Here is a 22,489-nt window from a genome sequence, read left to right as displayed (position 1 = left end):
GTTTTTGGAATCAGAAAATGATGGAGAATAAGATACAATTGTTTTTGGTTCGTTTAATAAAAAACTAATTTTAATTACAAGTTTCCGAATTTTTAATGACCAAACCCACTCATTAGTTTTTAAACCACCAAGCTGAAATGCAATACCAAACCCCGGCCTTCGTCGAAGATTGCTTTGCCAAAATTTCAATCAATTTGATTGACAAATGAGGGTGTGACAGTGCCGCCTCAACTTTTACAAAAAGCCGGATATGACGTCATCAAAGGTATTTATCGAAAAAAGGAAAAAAACGTCCAGGGATATCATTCCCAGGAACTCTCATGTCAAATTTGATAAAGATCGGTCCAGTAGTTTAGTCTGAATCGCTCTACACACACACACACACACGCACAGACAGACAGACACACACACACACACACACACACACACACACACACACACACACACACACACACACACACACACATACACCACGACCCTCGTCTCGATTCCCCCTCAAGTTTTGACTAAATGTAAAAAGGCGGGAAACAGGAAAACACAAGGTAAAATATCTCAGCTTACAAGGTAAGATATCTCAGGTTACACAAACCACACGTACTGACGGGGACGCACAGATTACAAGGTAAGATATCTCAGGTTACACAAACCACACGTACTGACGGGGACGAACAGATTACAAGGTAAGATATCTCAGGTTACACAAACCACACGTACTGACGGGGACGAACAGATTACAAGGTAAGATATCTGTCACGTTTCAATATATCACTTAAGGTGATTATGAACCGGTTAATTACTACTAATTAACTAACCACACCACGATCCACTCTCGCAGTCATACAATTAAATAGAGTCAACAAAAGTATAAGTTTCAGACGCCTGTTTATGTATAAACTCTCCACCTCCCTCGAGCCTTCACTCAAAATATGTTCCTTTTACGTTCTCAACACGTAAAAAACCAGTGTTCACTGACAAAATGCCAGTAGTATATAGAAAATTATAGTAACACGCTGATCCCGTGTAAATACAGTCAAATGAGAATGTTCTGTTCAAAAAGCTCTAGTTCATGCAGGGGTCACACACCCCACGTTGTCACTACTCCAATGAAATCACAGATAAGAAAAGACAACGGTGGTCAACGGGGTGCGTACGACATGGTGCACTTAGCTTTATCTCTGCTGCTGCTGCTTAGCCGGTATGCTGGTTAGCCGGTTCGCTGGTTAGCCGGTCCGCTGGTTAGCCGGTTCGCTGGTTAGCCGGTCCGCTGGTTAGCCGGTCTCCTGGTTAGCCGGTCTCCTGGTTAGCGTAGCTTCAACAGGTCCCGCCAGAGTCAGCCGTGCAGATGTTACAGGAACGTAACGAAGCGAGGCGAACGAAGGCTGCAAACAGAAAGCATCGGTGCACTAAACATGTCAGCTACCCCTCACCCACCACCTTAAAACATGTCATCTTTAAATACCTCATCGAGCACGTGGGCCTGCACAAAACGGACTTTTTACAACAACAAAACAGTCATTTTCCGTCCTTCTCTCCCTATCTGCAAAAACCATATACAGATTAGTATTTTAGCGTCACAGAGAGTAAATTATGCGCTAACCTGGAAAGAACAACAGAGAGTATTTCATTCCACAACACAGACTCATCAACAGCGTTAAATAATGATTTATTACCTCAAAAGCCTATGATTGTACTCTCAATGGAAGCAAAGTCCGCCTCCTCCCTGGAACAGCCTCTGTTCGTCAACAGTGACCAAAAACCTCCAGAACCCCTTGTCGAATCCTTATGCGAAAGCCATCGCCGACGAAGGAAAGTTGACGACTTGTCCTCAGCAAAGTAGTGGCAGTGAGAAAGGAAAATAACCGGTGGAAGCTCCCCTAGAGTGCCGAATACAATATTCGGTGAAAAACCATCATACTCTAGAAACTGTGTATTAGATCCTTCCCCTTCTGCCGCTGGGTGTCAAGTGCGCCGCCCTTGTGTCTCTCCCAGACAACCTAGCCAATAACACGTGACTGACCTTGTCACAAAAACCAGTCCAGCTATACACAATTCTGCCTCCCAAGCAGAAAAAAGACACGAGAAACTCAATCCCTGAAAATCCCGTGTGCGCTGTCAGCGAAAAACCGTCAGCCCTATGACAGCAAAAACCCCCACTGTGAAACTCGTGCGCTACAAAACATCCGTGCTGATTGAGCACTGTCAGCAAACTCTGCTGTAGCCCAATATCACGTACAGGCGCTTTCTATCATAATCGACCAAGAACAGGCACTCCACTGAGTGACACTTTCTTGGTCTCTGTCACCCGATCGTGACACACCTCCCCTCTTCAAGACGAAACCTCGGTTTCGCTCACAGTCATGTTCTCCTCTACAGCCCGAGAGAGAAAGTCAGCTCCAACATTGTTGGCGCCCGGAATAACGCGTACCGTGAATTGGTACGGTTGGAGAATCAACGCCCAGCGCATAAGTCTGGCGTTTGCCAACCTTGCAACCTGAAGATATTGCAGAGGTTGATGGTCCGTCTCCAGACAGAAAGGTCGTCCGTACAGGTACGCTTCGAACTTCTGGATGCCCCAGACAATGGCGAGACACTCGCGTTCAACCGTTGCATACGCTGCCTCGGCCGAGGTCAGCTTACGGCTGGCGAAGCAAACAGGGTGCAAAAACCCCTCTGTCTCCTGAAGCAACACTGCCCCAAGTCCCTTCCCTGAAGCGTCTGTCCTCAGCACGAAGTCCTTATTCAGGTCTGGTAGTCGGAGAATAGGCTGACTGGTGAGTCGCCTCTTCAGGGTGTTGAATGCGGAGCTGCATTCTTCAGTCCACACTACAACGGTCGGTTGTAGTTTCTTGGTAAGGTTGGTCAGTGGTAGTGCGATTTCGGCAAAGTGCGGGATGAAGCGTCTGTAGAAGCTGGCTAGGCCCAGGAACGACCTGACTTCTTTCTTCGTGCGCGGTGGCTCCGCCTCCCGAATCTTCTGGATCTTGTCGTCCTCTGGAACGAGCAATCCCTCGCCGACAACATGACCCAGGAAAGACAATTCCCGAAATCCCAAGTAGCACTTGGACGGTTTAGCTCCCAGATTTCCGTCCTTCAACCTTCCGAACACGTCGCGCAGGGCGTCGAGATGTTCAGTCCATGTCTCAGTCGCGATCAGCACATCGTCGATGAAACTGCTGATGTCCTCGCGCTTCAATGGTTCCAAAAGTTTCCTCATCATGCGAGTGAAGACGGCACCTGCATTCTGTAGACCAAAAGGCATGACTGTCCACTGGAACTGGCCGAATGGAGTGGTAAATGCAGTCTTTGGGCGATCTTCCTCGGCAACTGGAATTTGCCAGTATCCCTTGGTGAGGTCTAATTTTGAAAAATACTTGGCCTTGGCCAAGTGACTGAAGAGGTAGTCCACATCAGGCATGGGTTCCGCGTCAAACGCCGTAATCTTGTTCAGCTTCCGGTAGTCGACACAGAACCTGACGCGTCCATCCTTCTTCTTCACAAGCACAATTGGTGAACTGTAGGGAGAGTTCGCTGGCTCGATGACGCCCAACTTCGTCATGTCGGCGATTTCCTTCCTGACCACCTCCTTCTGGGCGTGAGGCATGGGATACTGCTTCGTCCTCACTGGCTGTTTCTCCAGCAAGTCGAAGGTAAACTCCTCTAGATGCGTCTGAAGTGGTATGTCTGTAAGGACCCGTGCTGCATCCTTCAGGATCTCTTGCAGGTCCGCCTGCTGGTCGTCCCCAAGATCAGGTGAGATGTGCACGTCCGTGTGATCCTCACTAGCCTCCAGCGGACAAACTGGTACACGTCCTCCTCCCTGTTCTTCCGTTGTCTCGTCCATCACGACAGCAACTGCTTCTGTCACTTTGTCCTTTTCCCCGTAGGCAGTCCTTTCTATGTAGGCGCGCAGCAGGTTGGCGTGGTACAGGCGTGCTTTCCCGTTCATGACGATCCTGTAGTCGTTCTGGCCCACTTTCGCTGTCACCTCAAAAGGTCCTTGCCACTGCAGTTGTAGCTTGTTGTGTTTGACAGGTAGAAGTAGCAACACCCGTTCTCCAATCTTGAAGCTGCGCGGCCGTGCCTTGCGGTCGAATCCTCGCGCGTAACGCTGTGCTGCTCTTCCCAGGTTCTCTTGAGCCAGTTTGCAGGTCTCTTCAATCCTGTTCCTGAGTTCTACGATGTAGGTCGCTGTCGTCTGCACCTCCTCGTCAGCTTCTTCGTCTGTCCAAGCCTGACGCAGGATAGCCATGGGACCGCGTACCTGTCTGCCGTACAACAACTCAAATGGGGAAAAGCCCAAGCTCTCCTGAGGAACCTCGCGGTATGCAAAAAGCAATGCTGGGATGTACCTGTCCCACGTGCGTGGTTTCTCCTGAGCTAGTTTCCTCAGCATGGTCTTCAAGGTGCCATTGAACCTTTCCACCAGTCCGTTGCACTGAGCATGGTAAGGAGTGGTGAAGTGCTGCTCCAGTGATAGCAGTCGTGCTGCCTCCGCCATCACTCCTCCCGTGAACTGCGTGCCTCTGTCGGTGAGTACCTCTGATGGAATTCCCAGCCGGGACCACATTGTAACCAGAGCCTCAGCTACTCGCGTGGCTTCAATCGATTTCAGAGGGATCGCCTCTGGGTATCGAGTAGCGTAGTCCACCATGGTCAAAATGTATCTGTTTCCGTCCTCAGACGCAGGCAAGATGGGCCCGATGATGTCCACTGCCACCCGACGAAAGGGTTCGTCGATGAGCGGCATCTTCTCCAAGGGGACCTTCCTCACCCTTCCTTTGGCAACCACCTTCTGGCACTTATCGCAGGACGCACAGAAACGTCGGACATCCGTGCAGATGCCTGGCCAGTAAAAGTGGCGCCAGACACGATCCGTGGTCTTCTTGGTACCAAGATGACCTCCCAGAATCGAGTCGTGTGCCGTTGCCATGACACCCTCGCGAAACTCGCGAGGCACGACAACCTGTTTGAATGTACCTTCTTGGTTGCTGAACTCCCGGTAGAGCAACTTCTTGTCCCTGAGGAACCTTGACCTCCCATGCTTCCCGCTCAGCTTCACCTTCCCCGACTTCGCGTGCTCCCGAGGAGTTGCTAATGTCGGATCAGATGCCTGAGCCTTCGCGAGAAGCGCGGGGGTCACGTTCCCCAGGGCAGCTCGTGCAGCAGGTAGGGGTTTGAGAGGTTTGTCCTCTCGCTCCGCCTGTGCCCGCGTGAGCACTGAAATGACGTCGGGAGACCGATAAACGGGAACCTCCCTGGTGACGCCGTCCACAAACTGAACCCGGTTCCCAATGAGCAGGTCGCATGGAGGATCGTCCATGACGACGGCCACAATGGTCCCCGTGAACAACGGTGTTACGACCTTGATCACTGCCGTGTTCAAGTCGTAAGCGTGAGATGCCTCGGCCATTCTCACCCTGATGCTGTCTCCTGTGTAGGCCATAGCTGGAACTAGACTCGCCCGAACCACTATCATGTCTGCCCCTGTGTCCCGCAGACCTTCGCCCTTCACTCCGTTAACGTAGACGTTGCAGTGGGGCTGGAAATGTTTCCTGGAGCACGGAACGCAGAGTTGTGGAATTGTGCATGAGCTCGTGACGTCCCTTAACTCCTCACTGCCAACAAAGTGTACACCCTTCTGGTCAGCCTGTCTCCTGTGGCAGTCCTTCTTCACGTGGCCCCGCTTGTTGCAGTAATAACACTGGATGTCAGTTCTGGAACTTGATCCTTTGTGTCCCTGATCGTCCTTCCCGTCCTTGGGTCCTGAAGAACCTGAATTTCCCGATTTTCCCGGCCGTGAGCCTGAAGATTTGCCGGAGATCGCCTGGGCGTCCTCGTGTACTCTGATCCAGTCGGCTGCCTCCTGAGTAGTCTTTGGCTGGTGCTCCTGCACGAAGGTCACCACCTCAGGTCGCAGGCTGGACATCAGTTGTTCCATGACTATGAGGTCGGCAAGGTCGTCGACGGTCCAGTTCTTCTCGGCCATCTCCACCCAGCGCCGCAGGTAGAGATTAAGGCGTGCCACAAACTGATGACTCAGCTCGCCGCTCAGTCTCTTGCTGTTACGCAGACGTCGTCTGTAGGCTTCCGCAGTCAGGTTGAAGCGCTGGAGTAACGCCTTCTTTAGTGCCTGATAGTCTCTCGCCTCGTCGTCATCCAAAGCGTTGTAGAGCTGCAATGCGCGTCCTTTTAAGCAGGTGCTAAGGCGGCTAGCCCACGTGGCCTCTTCCCACTTCTGGTCAGATGCAATGCGCTCAAACCGGCGTAAAAAGTCGTCGAGCTCGTCCTTGTCATCGTCGAACGTCGGCAGTCTCGTACGGTCGGCAACAAACGTCGGCGCGCTAGCCTGAGTAAGCGTACCCTTCTCGGCCTGTAGCCTAGCTAGTTCTAGCTGGAGATCGCGATCCGCCTGTTCCTTCCGGTCTAGTCTGTCACGTTCGGCCTGTCGTTCTTGTCTCTCAAGTTCGTCTTTCTTTTCCTGTCGGTCACGTTCGGCCTGTCGTTCTTGTCTCTCACGTTCGGCCTGTCGTTCTTGTCTGTCAAGCTCTTCTTTTCTCGTCTGTCGCTCTATGTCTTCCTTACGTTCTAACTCCTTGCGCTTAAGCAAACTACGCGCTCTAACGCGTGCGTCTCGCTCTGTCTGTTCCTCGCTACCAGGAGTCTCAAAAGTTAACCTCTTCGTAGGAGATCCCCCTGTAGCCATGGTTAGTTTAGCAAAGCTTTATCACAAAAGTAAGTCTAACGCAGCTATAGCTAGAACACGCGGTGATGGAAGCGGTGGATATAAAAATCCAGCAACCGGAAAATGCAGAAGAAAAATCCAAACGGTGTAGAACAAATCGCGTAGCCTACTTTATGGCTGCTCTTTGCGGTGAAACAAAGTGTTTCCCACAGCCGTGGCCTACTTTATCGGCTGCTTTTTGCGGTGCGACAGAGTCTCTCCCACAGCCTTGGTTAGGACAGAAGTCCTCGGACCCTTCCCCCCCAACATTCCAACAAAGTCAAAATATGGAGAAAAATCCAAGTAAAACAAGACGGTAGAAATATAACCTGTTACAGAATGCGAAACAATGTAGAGAAAACTGAGTAAAACGAATAACAAATCCGCTAACCCCGCTCAGCTCTCTGCAACGGAAAACTCTGAACGTACAACAACAAAGATTCACAAACAAAGGAAAGGGAAGTAATCACAGTTAGCGCATACAATAACTCACAAATTACAATTTACATTTCCTGCAAGATGTGAATCGCTTAAGGTGTGGTATATGATCAAAACTATACAAAAAAGGGTAGCACCAAGCAGAAAATAAGTCGAGCACTGACGAGATTATCTGCTCTTAGTTATCCTTAATTGGTGGGTCTTTATCAGTTGGAAATTAACTGAGTAAATCCCGGCTTGGCCCCCATGTGTCACGTTTCAATATATCACTTAAGGTGATTATGAACCGGTTAATTACTACTAATTAACTAACCACACCACGATCCACTCTCGCAGTCATACAATTAAATAGAGTCAACAAAAGTATAAGTTTCAGACGCCTGTTTATGTATAAACTCTCCACCTCCCTCGAGCCTTCACTCAAAATATGTTCCTTTTACGTTCTCAACACGTAAAAAACCAGTGTTCACTGACAAAATGCCAGTGGTATATAGAAAATTATAGTAACACGCTGATCCCGTGTAAATACAGTCAAATGAGAATGTTCTGTTCAAAAAGCTCTAGTTCATGCAGGGGTCACACACCCCACGTTGTCACTACTCCAATGAAATCACAGATAAGAAAAGACAACGGTGGTCAACGGGGTGCGTACGACATGGTGCACTTAGCTTTATCTCTGCTGCTGCTGCTTAGCCGGTATGCTGGTTAGCCGGTTCGCTGGTTAGCCGGTCCGCTGGTTAGCCGGTTCGCTGGTTAGCCGGTCCGCTGGTTAGCCGGTCTCCTGGTTAGCCGGTCTCCTGGTTAGCGTAGCTTCAACAGGTCCCGCCAGAGTCAGCCGTGCAGATGTTACAGGAACGTAACGAAGCGAGGCGAACGAAGGCTGCAAACAGAAAGCATCGGTGCACTAAACATGTCAGCTACCCCTCACCCACCACCTTAAAACATGTCATCTTTAAATACCTCATCGAGCACGTGGGCCTGCACAAAACGGACTTTTTACAACAACAAAACAGTCATTTTCCGTCCTTCTCTCCCTATCTGCAAAAACCATATACAGATTAGTATTTTAGCGTCACAGAGAGTAAATTATGCGCTAACCTGGAAAGAACAACAGAGAGTATTTCATTCCACAACACAGACTCATCAACAGCGTTAAATAATGATTTATTACCTCAAAAGCCTATGATTGTACTCTCAATGGAAGCAAAGTCCGCCTCCTCCCTGGAACAGCCTCTGTTCGTCAACAGTGACCAAAAACCTCCAGAACCCCTTGTCGAATCCTTATGCGAAAGCCATCGCCGACGAAGGAAAGTTGACGACTTGTCCTCAGCAAAGTAGTGGCAGTGAGAAAGGAAAATAACTGGTGGAAGCTCCCCTAGAGTGCCGAATACAATATTCGGTGAAAAACCATCATACTCTAGAAACTGTGTATTAGATCCTTCCCCTTCTGCCGCTGGGTGTCAAGTGCGCCGCCCTTGTGTCTCTCCCAGACAACCTAGCCAATAACACGTGACTGACCTTGTCACAAAAACCAGTCCAGCTATACACAATTCTGCCTCCCAAGCAGAAAAAAGACACGAGAAACTCAATCCGTGAAAATCCCGTGCGCGCTGTCAGCGAAAAACCGTCAGCCCTATGACAGCAAAAACCCCCACTGTGAAACTCGTGCGCTACAAAACATCCGTGCTGATTGAGCACTGTCAGCAAACTCTGCTGTAGCCCAATATCACGTACAGGCGCTTTCTATCATAATCGACCAAGAACAGGCACTCCACTGAGTGACACTTTCTTGGTCTCTGTCACCCGATCGTGACAATATCTCAGGTTACACAAACCACACGTACTGACGGGGACGCACAGATTACAAGGTAAGATATCTCAGGTTACACAAACCACACGTACTGACGGGGACGCACAGATTACAAGGTAAGATATCTCAGGTTACACAAACCACACGTACTGACGGGGACGCACAGATTACAAGGTAAGATATCTCAGGTTACACAAACCACACGTACTGACGGGGACGCACAGATTACAAGGTAAGATATCTCAGGTTACACAAACCACACGTACTGACGGGGACGAACAGATTACAAGAGAGAGGAAGGCATCGTAAAAAGAAGAGATATCATGCACAATGTGACACCCTGCTGTTAATTGCGACACCCTTCTGTTACTAGCGACATCCTGCTGTTACTTGCGACACCCAGCTGTTACTTGCGACACCCTGCTATTACTTGTGACACCCTGCTATTATTTGTGAAACCCTGCTGTTACTTCTGACACCCTGCTTTTACTTGTGACACCCAGCTGTTACTTGCGACACCCTGCTTTTACTTGTGACACCCAGCTGTTACTTGCGACACCCTGCTTTTACTTGTGACACCCTGCTGTTACTTGAGACACCCTGCTTTTACTTGTGACACCCTGCTGTTACTTGCGACACCCTGCTTTTACTTGTGACACCCAGCTGTTACTTGAGACACCCTGCTTTTACTTGTGACACCCAGCTGTTACTTGCGACACCCTGCTGTTACTTGTGACACCCTGCTATTATTTGTGAAACCCTGCTGTTACTTCTGACACCCTGCTTTTACTTGTGACACCCAGCTGTTACTTGCGACACCCTGCTTTTACTTGTGACACCCAGCTGTTACTTGCGACACCCTGCTTTTACTTGTGACACCCAGCTGTTACTTGCGACACCCTGCTGTTACTTGTGACACCCTGCTATTATTTGTGACACCCTGCTGTTACTTGCGACACCCTGCTTTTACTTGTGACACCCAGCTGTTACTTGCGACACCCTGCTGTTACTTGCGACACCCAGCTACAGTTACATGTATGTACTTTCATGTGTTGGGTTGTGGAACCTGCCTTTTAAGGCTCGCACACCCCCCCCCCCCCCCCCCTAAGACCTTTAACACTTTCAATGTACCCCCGACTTAAGAAGACCTTTAAAAGAACTTGTTTTGTTACCCAAATGAAGCCCGGGTGTTCGTTCGGCCAACAGCCAATAAAGTAACCATTTCAGCACTGACCCAAGACGACCCAACCCGGTCCCTAGCCCATTTCAGGTCTCCTCTAGCAGCCGGCAGCCAGCTGTCTACATCCCCCCCCCCCCCCCCCCCCCTACATTTTTATTTTTTACTTTTATACAAAGCCGGGTTTTCCCGTGTAACATGCCCCTAATGGCTTTGCCGTGAGGGCGTAAAACTTACATTTTCTCTCACCCAAAGACCTCCTTTGAAGGAACTTGTTTTGTTCAGATGTTCTGTTCTGGTAATTACCTCACTTTCAAGACTTAGGGTCTTTCAGACCTGATTTTCTCAGACTTTTGAAGGTCTGAACAAGTCGCATGAAGCAAAATGAATACATTAAGTCAATCTGTCAAATACACAGAATGACATTGAACGCACTAGTGCTGCACCGGCCGCTGATCTCTTGAAGTGACAAGCAGTATTGGAGTAGCGTACAGCGCGTCACAAGAAAACGCTCTTTCCTTTATTCTTTGTATTTTTCTGAGCTTATTTTACATCCAAACATAACATATCTATATGTTTTTTGAATCAGCAAATGATTAAGCATAAGATGAAATAATGTTTCGATCGAGTATTAAAACTTTATTCTTAAACTGAGCAAAAAACGTATTGCATCCATTTTCGTACCACAACTAAAACATTCATTCCCGTGTCGTTTTATTCAAACAGTAAATGCCATTAAAGCCCGGCCTTTTACTTGGTTTACTGGCACACCTTTCCGATCAAAGATTTATTTTAAAGGTTTCACGTGACCGCCGCCGAAGTAAGGGTACCTCCAAAATCGACCTGACAAAAACGTCGGGTACCAAGTATAAAATCGACAACAATTGGGAATAGGGTTAACTTGTCGACTTTTACATATGAGGAGAAAGCCAAATCAACTATCCAGAACAAATTGTTTTGTTTTGCTATCTTGTGTATTGCTTGTGTTATGTCATTTCTACTGATGCAGGTGTGGAGCGCACGAGCAGTAGAAACAAGAGGTTGTTGCGTCCATTTTGAGGGGTACCAGGACAACAAGCACTGTATTTCAGTAATGTCTGAATGAATTGCTTCAAAACTTTCAGGATCTGAAGTCTACACGCAAGACGTACGGCCGATAAGATTTTCGTATCGTTACATATATTTGTTAAGATGTTATGCAATATTCCGGATAATGTTTTAAAGCGTGTCATAAGTTTAATGTCATACATCCCAAAATGTCACGACTTTGCATGCATAGAGACCAATAAGTGTTACCAATACTGCCAAAGTTTGATTGAAGTACAGTCACTAGTTTACGTTTGCTAGTCCTGTAAACACGATCAATTTTTTTTTGAGGATTGTAGTGCGATAGCGATGTCCAGTCATCCGTGACCGCAGCATGTTTTGATAGGCACTTAGCGTTAACCGACGTCAATAGCAAACAGCATGAACGTTCCATTTTTTCTCATGTGTTTACATGGTGAGCAATTGTCTGTCAGTGGTCATACTCAAATGAAACTTTGGCAGTTCTTCTACCAACCATTTGTCTGTATGCGTGCAAAGTCATGAGAATTTACTTTTGCTAAAGTGGCTGCAGCTAGGTTACGGCGTTTAGTGCTCAGTATGTGCGTATTAGTCTTTTCAAGCAATCCATATTATAATTAATTTGCGACGGGCGCAATTAATGGCTCACTACATCCGGACTATCATTACACCAGGACGTCCGGTTATAGTGATATTTTTGTAGGTTTTATCACTACATCCGGACGTCCGGTTATAGTGATATTTTTGTAGGTTTTATCACTACATCCGGACGTCCGGTTATAGTGATATTTTTGTAGGTTTTATTACTACATCCGGCGAATCGCTTGTAGTTGTAGTGATATCTTCAAAGCTTTTATTGCTACATGCGGCGGCACATTTGGTAAACTAGCCTCAAGGCAGTAACAAGGTGATTTTGGAACCACTATTGATTTCGTTTTGTGACGTTTCTTCTGTCGTCTTTGTCAGGCTTGCAAATGTCCTGTGTTAACCTACCCCCGTCCTGGCAGTTCAATAGCCGGTGTGTGTGTGTGTGTGTGCGTGTGTGTGCGTGTGCGTGTGTGCGTGCGTGCGTGTGTTTTAGAGAGAGAGAGAGAGAGAGAGAGAGAGAGAGAGAGAGAGAGAGAGAGAAGGGCCACTTAGAAATAAGGGTAAAATGAAAAATTGTCAGATTTTTTAGGAATGAAATGTAGTCTTTAATCAGTAACAAATGAAACCAATCCAACAATGCACTGTCTACTTTCGGTTCCCCAGGGCATCTCTCGCGCTTCCTCTTCGCACTCGTCTCACCACTATAAAACTTCGAAGTGGATTCACAACGCGCGGCGCGTTGTGCAGCGTTGCGATTTACAACGCGCGGCGCTACGAGGAGCGCTGCGATTCACGACGCGCGATGTATTCTGCTGTTACATTTTCTTCACAATCGCAAAGTTTACAACAGCTACATCTATCTGATCTATTTGAGAAATAAAACTCAATAAAACGAAAAACAGAGCTCCATTCTCTCTCTCACTCTTTCAACTGAGTTCACCATATATCGCTGCGCCGATGTAAACCGTGCCTTAGTTCCGGCCTTGAATACTTGGCAGTCATATCACTACATGTCATTGCAATGGCTTCTACTATATGGAAAGCAGCTGAGTTTTTAAACTGGGAAGACGTTTTTAAACAAGTATCCGAGTACAGTGCCGCAGAACCGCTGTTAATCGGTGTAACACGTACAGTTAACACTTCAGCAGCCATTTTGGAACTCGCGCATGCGCAGATCGTTTTTTCTGTGTGTTTTTTTTCCCCGGTTGATTAGAACGCGTATATTCAGTCTGCAGAAAGTGTAATTGAGTGTCCAAAGAAAGAGTGTTTTAAGGTGCTAAGGATTACATCGAGCACACAAATACGCGATTTTTCTTGTTTTTCTGGTTGATTTGAAGTTTGAACGCAGAGCAGATCTATCGTTTATTTCGAGTGTTTGTTTTTTCTCCTCTTTCGGGTTCCTTCTTCGTTCCATGTAAGCGCTGGAACTGTTAACTGGTGTATAGATTCACTTGAGATAATATAATAGAGGTAGGTGCAATCAATTGTTAAAAATGTTGCTGATAATCATACATAATACAAAAATAAAGCGCGTCAACAATCTGCGCTGGTGAGAGCAATAGCCGCGCTCTGGGAATCGCTTGCCATAAAACTTCTGCTTTAATTGTTCACCATTTTTCACAATAGCGCATACTGTTGACTGTGCAACCTTATACTTCTTTGCAATTTCCGTCTGTGTACCTTGTTTTCTTTTAATGTCTCTCAAGAGATCAATTTTCCGCTTCAGGGTAAGCACAGTGCGTGTCTGGCTTTTGCTCGCCATTTTGGTAAAGGGAGATTACTCTCGAACATTATCACTACAGCCGGACTTTAGCTTCCCCGGGACTTGAAAATAGTATCACTACAAGCGGACTATCACTATATCCGGACTGAAAAATATCACTACAACCGGACTAAGTTAACAAAGAACATGAACAACTGGGACCGGGACCCAGAAATTCTATTACTACAGCCGGACTATCACTATATGGGTCTATCACGGGTAACATGAATAACACCGAATTCCAATTGTCGCCTAACGTCGAATTGCTCCATTGTCGCATAATGACGAATTGCCAAATGTCGCCTAACCTAGAATGCCAAATGTCGCCTAATGTCGAATTGCCAATTGTTGCCTAAGACCGAATTCCCATTGTCGCCTAACATAGAATGCCAAATGTCGCCTAATGTCGAATTGCCAATTGTCGCATAAGACCGAATTCCCATTGTCGCCTAACATAGAATGCCAAATGTCGCCTAATGTCGAATTGCCAATTGTCGCATAAGACCGAATTCCCATTGTCGCCTAACATAGAATGCCAAATGTCGCCTAATGTCGAAGTGCCAAATGGTGCCTAACACCGAATTACTTTTTTTTTCAACTGTTTTTAATCCAATTGTTCACTCCATTACAAAAGGCTGGCATTTGAATATATTTGGTTTAAACACGATTTTATTCAGAATTTCACAAGATAAAATGGACTGATTTTACACACAAACAAGCAATATACTTATAGGCAGTGAGTAACATGACGTACAATTACACAGCCTGCCTGTTGTTGGGTGCCACGTTGCCCTGAACGTGAACCCCGCAGTCGTAACACAAGGCATGTCCGCAAGGGACGAACACTGCTCTATGCCATTCCAAACACCCGGACCACACTCGCTATATCGGCGCGGCAGCAGTGACATCTGTTGTTGGGTGCCACGTTGCCCTGAACGTGAACCCCGCAGTCGTAACACAAGGCATGTCCGCAAGGGACGAAAACTGCGTTCCGGGGGTTCAAGAGACAAACGGGGCACGAGTTGTCGGGTGCCCTTGTGGTGGAGCTGCTGCGGTCTGTGGTGTCGTCCTGGTCATCCTGGTGGTTGACGTTTTCCTCGTCCGTTTGTGGCTCTCTATCTGGGTTGCCTTCTCGTGGTCCATCAGTGTTGCCGTCTTCGTCAGTTTGTGGCTCTCTATCTGGGTTGCCTTCTCGTGGTCCATCAGCGTTGCCGTCTTCGTCAGTCTGGTGTTCTCATGTCTCGACATGATCCTCGGCATATCTCCTAATGAACGCGCATGCTCTTTTGACGAAGGCCAGCGGGGCGATTTGTTGACCTGTGAGTTGTTCGCCAAGGACTGCAAGTCGTCGCTCATTATTGATCTGCAACACCGAACGCCTCCTTGCGATCTCCTCGCCGTTTGTCAGAAGGGAAAGGTCATTCAGTTTGCATTCTATCAATTTGTTAACCGTACCTTCTTGTATCTTGAAGTGGTTGTCTAGAAGCGGTCCGTGTGAGTGAGGGTTGGTTACTCTGCAGACGCCATCTCTGATGACCGCTCGGCCCCTGCAGTCTGCATCCGTACATGACAGGTATCGCGACAACGTTTTCCCTATGCGCTTTGTACCTCGGTACTCATGGTCTTCATGTCGATATAAAGTGGTGTCCTTCCTTCTTCCTTCAAATGTGGTATACATGGTGGCAGACTCGGAACTGTGTAACTTGCTTTGATTCGTTGTGACTTTATATAATGCTGGTTTTCAATTTTGGCCATCATAGCTGGACTCCGAACACTTTGTTCACATCACGCCAAACTCAACGCGAAATTTACGTGAAGCTCAACATTACCCTTTCTCAATTGTGAATAGAGCTCAACTTGGCGTTCTTTTCTTTATTTTGCGTTCTGTTCTTGGCAATAAGCTTTCTTTGTCTGTCTAACTATCGTGTTTGTCGGGGACCGTCTGTGTTAGGCGACAATGGGAATTCGGTGTTAGGCGCCATTTGGCAATTCGACATAAGGCGACATTTGGAATTCTATGTTAGGCGACAATGGGAATTCGGTGTTAGGCGCCATTTGGCAATTCGACATTAGGCGACATTTGGAATTCTATGTTAGGCGACAATGGGAATTCGGTGTTAGGCGCCATTTGGCAATTCGACATTAGGCGACATTTGGAATTCTATGTTAGGCGACAATGGGAATTCGGTGTTAGGCGCCATTTGGCAATTCGACATTAGGCGACATTTGGCTAAAGAACAAATTCTAAGTTAGGCGACAAATGGTATTCGGTCTTAGGCGACAATTGCAATTCGGCGTTATTCCGCGTTCCCTCTATCACTACAGCCGGACTTCACTGGTGGTAAGACGCCGGCCTCCAAAACGGAATGTTGTGGGTTCTAATCCCAAACGCGCCTGGTGGGTTAAGGGTTGAGATTCGTCCGATCTCTCAGCTCAACTTATGTGCTGACCTGCTATTGCCTTATTCCCCATTCGTGTGTACAAAAAGCACAAGACTAAATGCGCACGGAAAAGATCATATAATCCATGTCAGAGTTCGGTGGGTTATACAAACACAAAAATACCCAGCATGCTTCCGCTGAAAGCGGTGTATGGCTTCCTGAATGGCGTTTTAAAATCGTTCATACACGTAAAAATCCACTCGTGCAAAAACATGATTGAACGTGGGAGTTTCAGCCCATGAACCAAGAAGAACAAGGGGATGTAAATTCCTAAACCTGTGAGGGTTTTAAAAACATGTTCAGGAAGAGAGCATAATATCTGAGTATAACCTGCAGTGCTCCCACATTTTACCCAGGGTAAGTCTCGTATGTAGACTTCAGATCCTAAAAGTTTCGAAGCACTCAATTTAGACATTACTGAAATACAGCGCTTTTTGTCATGGTACCCAGGTCGATTTTGGGGGTACCCTTACTTCGGCGGGGGTCACGTAATACCTATAACAGAAATCTTTGATCCTAAAAGTGTACCAGATAGCCAAGTGAAAAGCCTTTAATGCCATATAAAGGTTGAATAAAATGACACGGGAATAAATGTATTAGTTGGGGTACAAAAATGGGTGCAATCTTTTTTTGGCTCAGTTTATATAGAATTTTCAGATTTGTAATGACCAAACTCAATAATTCTTGTGGGCTTCGTCGAAGATTGCCAGACCAACATAAAGTCAAATTAATTATCTACCCTGAACAGGTTGATTTGTTTAGCTAGCTTGCGTGTGTCGTGTGGTATGCTATTCCTACTGATGAAGGTGTCGATCACAAGAGCGGGCAATAACAGAGTTTTTGCATAATTGTTTAGGGGTGTCATAACAAAAAGCGCAGTACTTTAGCAAAGACTTGATAGATTGCTTTGAAACTTTCAGAATGATTAACCAACATACTACGGATACTTCGAGCGAAATTATAAATCGTTACACATATTTGTTCAGAAATTACGCAATGTTTCACAAAAACTTGTTAAACCCGTCATGGGAATGTTCACTTATGTCCAACAAATTCATGACTTGTCTACAAATAAATGACTCATACAGATACTGTCGAAGTTTCATTTTCGTGTAACCACTGGCGAGTCATGCAAATACATGAGACAAATATGGAACGTTCGCGCTGTTTCTCTTTGACTGCTGTTATCGCGGTGTGCCTCTCAAAACATGCTGCGGTCACGCTTGGCTGGGCATCGCTGTGGCACCAGAATCACCCTGAAAATATCAAGCGTGTTTACAAGCCTAGGCAATTCGCGTCAGTGCATATACGCACATAAAGCTTTCGCAGTGTGTGTACCAAATCATTTGTCTAAAGACGTGCAAAGTCATGAATTTTTGGGATACAAGTGAACAATCATATGACGAGTTTAAAGGCACAGCTAGTAAGCCTCCCGTAAACCATCACAGACCTCCCCGAGCGTCTGCATACAGTACAAGCATACTTCCATTTGAACGCTCGCCGAGCGGGAACATCATGGCTGCTTTCTGTCGAGCGTGAGAAATGATCAAAGAATTTATTTTCGTGGACTTGGTCCTCAACAACAATGGCGCCTCGTTTTGGTGCTGGACGGCTGTTATGAATACCGGAATTCACGCCCGCACAGTAAGCCTCCCGTAAACCATCACAGATACTGTCAGGCTTTTACACACAGTACAAACACCCTCCCAGGTGCCCTACGTAAAGAGCGAGCAATTTTTAAAGAATTAATTTTGCAGATTGTCTCGAACACTTTTTGGACCCATCCTGAACTCAGGTCAAACATGAGTTAGCCGTGGATCGATGATTATCAGAATGTTTTTGGACCGTGGTACGTTTTTGCACTAGACCTAACTTTTAAAATCTAAATAATAAATTGACAGCTTGTTACACAAACATTCTTTAATCATAATTCTTTTTTCATCAAGACAAGATCAGTGCAATTCGAAGTTGTGAAAGTTTGAAAACAGAAAAGCCCGGAAGCAGGGTCACGCAAGGGTCGTAGCAGACGACGGTTTATGCATATCGCCGTTCCTCTCAACAGTCAAAAGCCATCGCTAGAGTTCTTGTGAACCACAGCCGTTTGTTTCGTGCATAAAACGTAGCTCACATCGAGTCGCATTCAAATGACTAACTGACGACTACATTGTGAAAAAGGGAAACTGGATCACACGGGTTTACGATGGCTCAGGGGTAAGATAAACCACGCAAAAATAAATTCTTTGAAAATTGTTCGCTCTTTACGGAGGGCACCTAGGATGTTCTCCATCGGTGAGTGTTTAAATGAAAGGGTGTTTGTACTGTGTGTAAAAGCCTGACCGTATCTGTGATGGTTTACGGGAGGCTTACTGTGCCTTTAACAACTTTTTTTCCGAAACATTGCATAACATCTTAACACCTAACTGTAACGATCGAAAATTTGCTCGAAGTATCTTCAGTATGTTAATGAATTATTCTATAAGTTTCAAAGCAATCCATCAAGTCATTGCTAAAATGCAGCGCCTTTTGTCATGATAACCCTAAAAATGGCGCAAAAAGGCCCGTTTTTGACCGCTCTTGCGATCGACACCTGCATCGGTTGGAATAGTATAGCACACGAAATACGCAAGCTATCTAAACAAATCAACCTGTTCAGGGGAGATAATTGATTTGAATTTCTTCACGTATGTAAAAGTTGCAAAGTTTTCCATATTGTGATTTTTTTGTCGATTTTTTATTGGGCCCTTCCGTTTTTGTCTGGTCGATTTTGAGGGTACCCTTATTTGAGCGGCGGTCACGTGATCCCTATAAAAGATATCTTTAATCCAAAAAGTGATCCTGATAGTCAAGTGAATTGCCTTAACTGGCATAATACAGTTTTAATGAAATTACACGGGAATTAATGCTTTAATTTGGATGCGTAAGGCAAAAATACAACATTTAGTCAAGTAGCTGTCGAACTCACAGAATGAAACTGAACGCAATGCAACGCAGCAAGACCGTATACTCGTAGCATCGTCAGTCCACCGCTCATGGCAAAGGCAGTGAAATTGACAAGAAGAGCGGGGTAGTAGTTGCGCTGAGAAGGATAGCACGCTTTTCTGTACCTCTCTTCATTTTAACTTTCTGAGCGTGTTTTCAATCCAAACATATCATATCTATATGTTTTTGGAATCAGGAACCGACAAGGAATAAGATGAAAGTGTTTTTAAATTGATTTCGAAAATGTAATTTTGATCATAATTTTTATATTTTTAATTTTCAGAGCTTGTTTAGAATCCAAATATAACATATTTATATGTTTTTGGAATCAGAAACTAATGGAGAATAAGATGAGCGTAAATTTAGATCGTTTTATAAAAAAATAATTTTTTTACAATTTTCAGATTTTTGATGACCAAAGTCATTAATTAATTTTTAAGCCACCAAGCTGAAATGCAATACCGAAGTCCGGGCTTCGTCGGAGATTACTTGACCAAAATTTCAACCAATTTGGTTGAAAAATGAGAGCGTGACAGTGCCGCCTCAACTTTCACGAAAAGCCGGATATGACGTCATCAAAGACATTTATAAAAAAAATGAACAAAACGTCTGAGGATATCATACCCAGGAACTCTCATGTCAAATTTCATAAAGATCGGTCCAGTAGTTTAGTCTGAATCGCTCTACACACACACACACACACACACAGACAGACACACACACATACGCCACGACCCTCGTCTCGATTCCCCCCTACCGATCTACTATTGAGCATTTATGAATAATACAATTGAACCATAGATATATTGCACAATAATAGCCATTATTACAATTGAAATATAGATATATTGCACAATAATAACCATTAACCGATTAATGCCTGAATTTTTTTTCTGAATTTTTTTTCTGTTTGTTTGATGTCAAATGATATTTGTAGGTCATATGTAACTGTCATTTGGATGATTTTGGCACGTGCTGTGATTTATATGCTATAAAGAGACCGTCCTCATATGAGGACGCTAGGCACGAGTGGGCACGGGTAAATAACAAGACCAAAATAAGACAATTTCTTGCAAAACACATTGGACATCTTTAATTTCTTGCATCAGCAAACTGTGAACAGTTGAACGTGTGAACATAACAGTAAAAAAATAATAAAAATATGAAAACTGTCTCTTTGCATGTTCAAATTGGTGATAATTTGGCGCTTTTTTCGAGAATTTATCCGGCCTGTGCACTTCACCAGAGAGACCGGGAAAATGTAAATAAGTAAACTCATACTTCTTTAGAACTTGACTAGCAGTACAGGACTTGAGCACTTGACTAGCGGTACAGGACTTTAGCACTTGTCTAGCAGTACAGGGATGATCGTTTTAGTCCTTGACTAGGACAACAGAAGTCAACAATTGGAACTGTATAGTTCACTCAGTGTGAAATTGCTCAAAGCATTTCACGTGCACTCCAACGCCGCATTTTCTACACTTTTGTCTGCATTTCTTGTGACAGAGTGCACAGCGGATTTGCTTGTCGATCCACTGTACCACGTGGTCTCTCCCATCGAAGCGTACAGCTCTGGAAACTCTACGGTCAAGTTGTGGAGTGTGGCCATGTGGACGACCAACAGGTGGGGGTTGTGCTGCTTTGGCCAAATAGTTTTTGACAATGGCACGGCGAACTGCAAGCAGGTCCAGTAGAGTGTTGGTCGCTGCAGCTGTGTGTCGATACCGAAGCCATGCCTGTTGCACGCTAACATCTACAATGTAAGCAAAAATAGGCCACCACCACTTTTTGGTTCTTATGGCGATTCTGTACGTGTCCACATTTTGGTCCATTCGGTCGACACCACCCATGGTCTTGTTGTAGTGGGAGATCAGAAACGGTTGACCGATCTGCACTCTCTGGTCAGCAGATCTGGACCAACGGCTGGCTGTCTGAACAGGATGGATGCCCACACAGTTGGATACGACGTTCACCACGCTGTTGTCATTCCAGCGAACCGCAACGAATCCGCTCTTGTCATCTGTGAAATAGTCGTAAGTGCCTCTGCTTGCTTTCTGCATGTCTTTGACGTTCTTGAGTGGACAATCTTCCATGCGGTTGGACCTAATTGTCCCTGTGCATCCGATGCCTTTTGATGTCAGATGGTCAACTAGTTTCATCGAGGTAAAAAGATTGTCAAACGTCAGATGGTATGCATCATTCCCCTGGATTTTGGAGATCAAATCAACGACCACTGAGCCTCCCATCCCCAATCCTGGACACTCGGCAACCTGCTGGCCTTTCGCACCTTGGTAGGGTTCGAGCTGAACCACATATCCAAGAGGGGTAGCCAGGACCCAGAACTTGTAGCCAAAGCGTATTGGCTTCCCCCTGATAAACTGTCTGCATCCATGACGGCCATAGTACGGAACCATACTTTCGTCAATGCTGAGGCTTTGTTGCTTGACAAAGTTGTTGAGGCCTTCCATCTGGAAAAATAATCGTTGCTGAGGCATTTGCTGACAGCTGTCTTCCATTCAGGTTTTCAACAGCCGGACCCTCTTCTTCATCACCACTATCCTCATCCGTGAGCGTGTCCACTGGTGGAGGCTCTATGAAGACATCTGCTCGATGGAAGTAGTTGGTTTCCTCCAGCATGTCCAGCACTTCATTGACATTATATCTGCCGAAAGAAATATACTGAGTGACTATCATGCTGAGTAACTATCATGCTAAATGACTCTAAAAACCTGTTACCGTTCGTGCCTAGCGTCCTCATATGAGGACGCCGCTTTGATTACTCATTATCACTAAAACACAAAATCTTCAGACAAACTGAAAAACTTAGTTTCTAAAATGGTATTGAAGAACAATTTCACTTATGTAATGTTATTAAAAAAGTAAAAAATGAAAGAGTTATTTGCTTACCTTTTGGGTGGTGACATTTTGGTGGTTTCACACAGCACATGTGTAATCCAAAATGGCTGCTGCTGGAAGCTATGGAGGGGAAGAAACTCCAGCACGCAATGTTTGCTTCAGACTACTCCCCCTTGATATGTGTGTTATAAAAAAATGAGTCATTCACTTATTGGCACTGACAGAAATGCCTAAATTCGAGGTGTCCTCATATGAGGACGCAAGGCAAAAATGGGTAATACAATTGAAATATAGATATATTGCACAATAATAACCATTAATACAATTGAAATATAGATATATTGCACAACATTACCCATTGAGAATACTAGTGGTTTTATATTGCAGGAAGGATGGGCAGAACATATTTATAACAGACAACATGTTTTAAATTTTCTTTTTTCTTCAAAGATGTTTTATTTAGGCAATTTTACAATTTGTCATGCAATGCATAGAAGTCAGATGATAATAGAGTGGGTATGACAGATAAAAACATATTCAATACAACATACAATCAATTATAATAAGTGCTGTTCTACAAGCCCATTTCAGCCTAAATTTTCCATAATTCAATTCTGTAATTGTATTTGATTTTGTTTACACATTGTAAACT

General features: G+C 45.4%; 1 protein-coding gene across 1 annotated transcript in view; it reads right to left on the bottom strand.

Moving 5' to 3' along the window:
• LOC138958097 (ras-related protein Rab-37-like) overlaps positions 1-22,489 on the bottom strand; it is a 299,221-nt gene that overhangs the window by 81,633 nt on the left and 195,099 nt on the right. The gene's annotated exons all lie outside the window — the stretch shown is intronic.

This window comes from Littorina saxatilis, linkage group LG2 (assembly GCF_037325665.1).
Source record: "Littorina saxatilis isolate snail1 linkage group LG2, US_GU_Lsax_2.0, whole genome shotgun sequence".
NCBI classification, from domain to species: domain Eukaryota; kingdom Metazoa; phylum Mollusca; class Gastropoda; order Littorinimorpha; family Littorinidae; genus Littorina; species Littorina saxatilis.
Note: the sequence above shows the minus strand (reverse complement) of the source record. Positions and strands in the feature narration are given on the sequence as shown.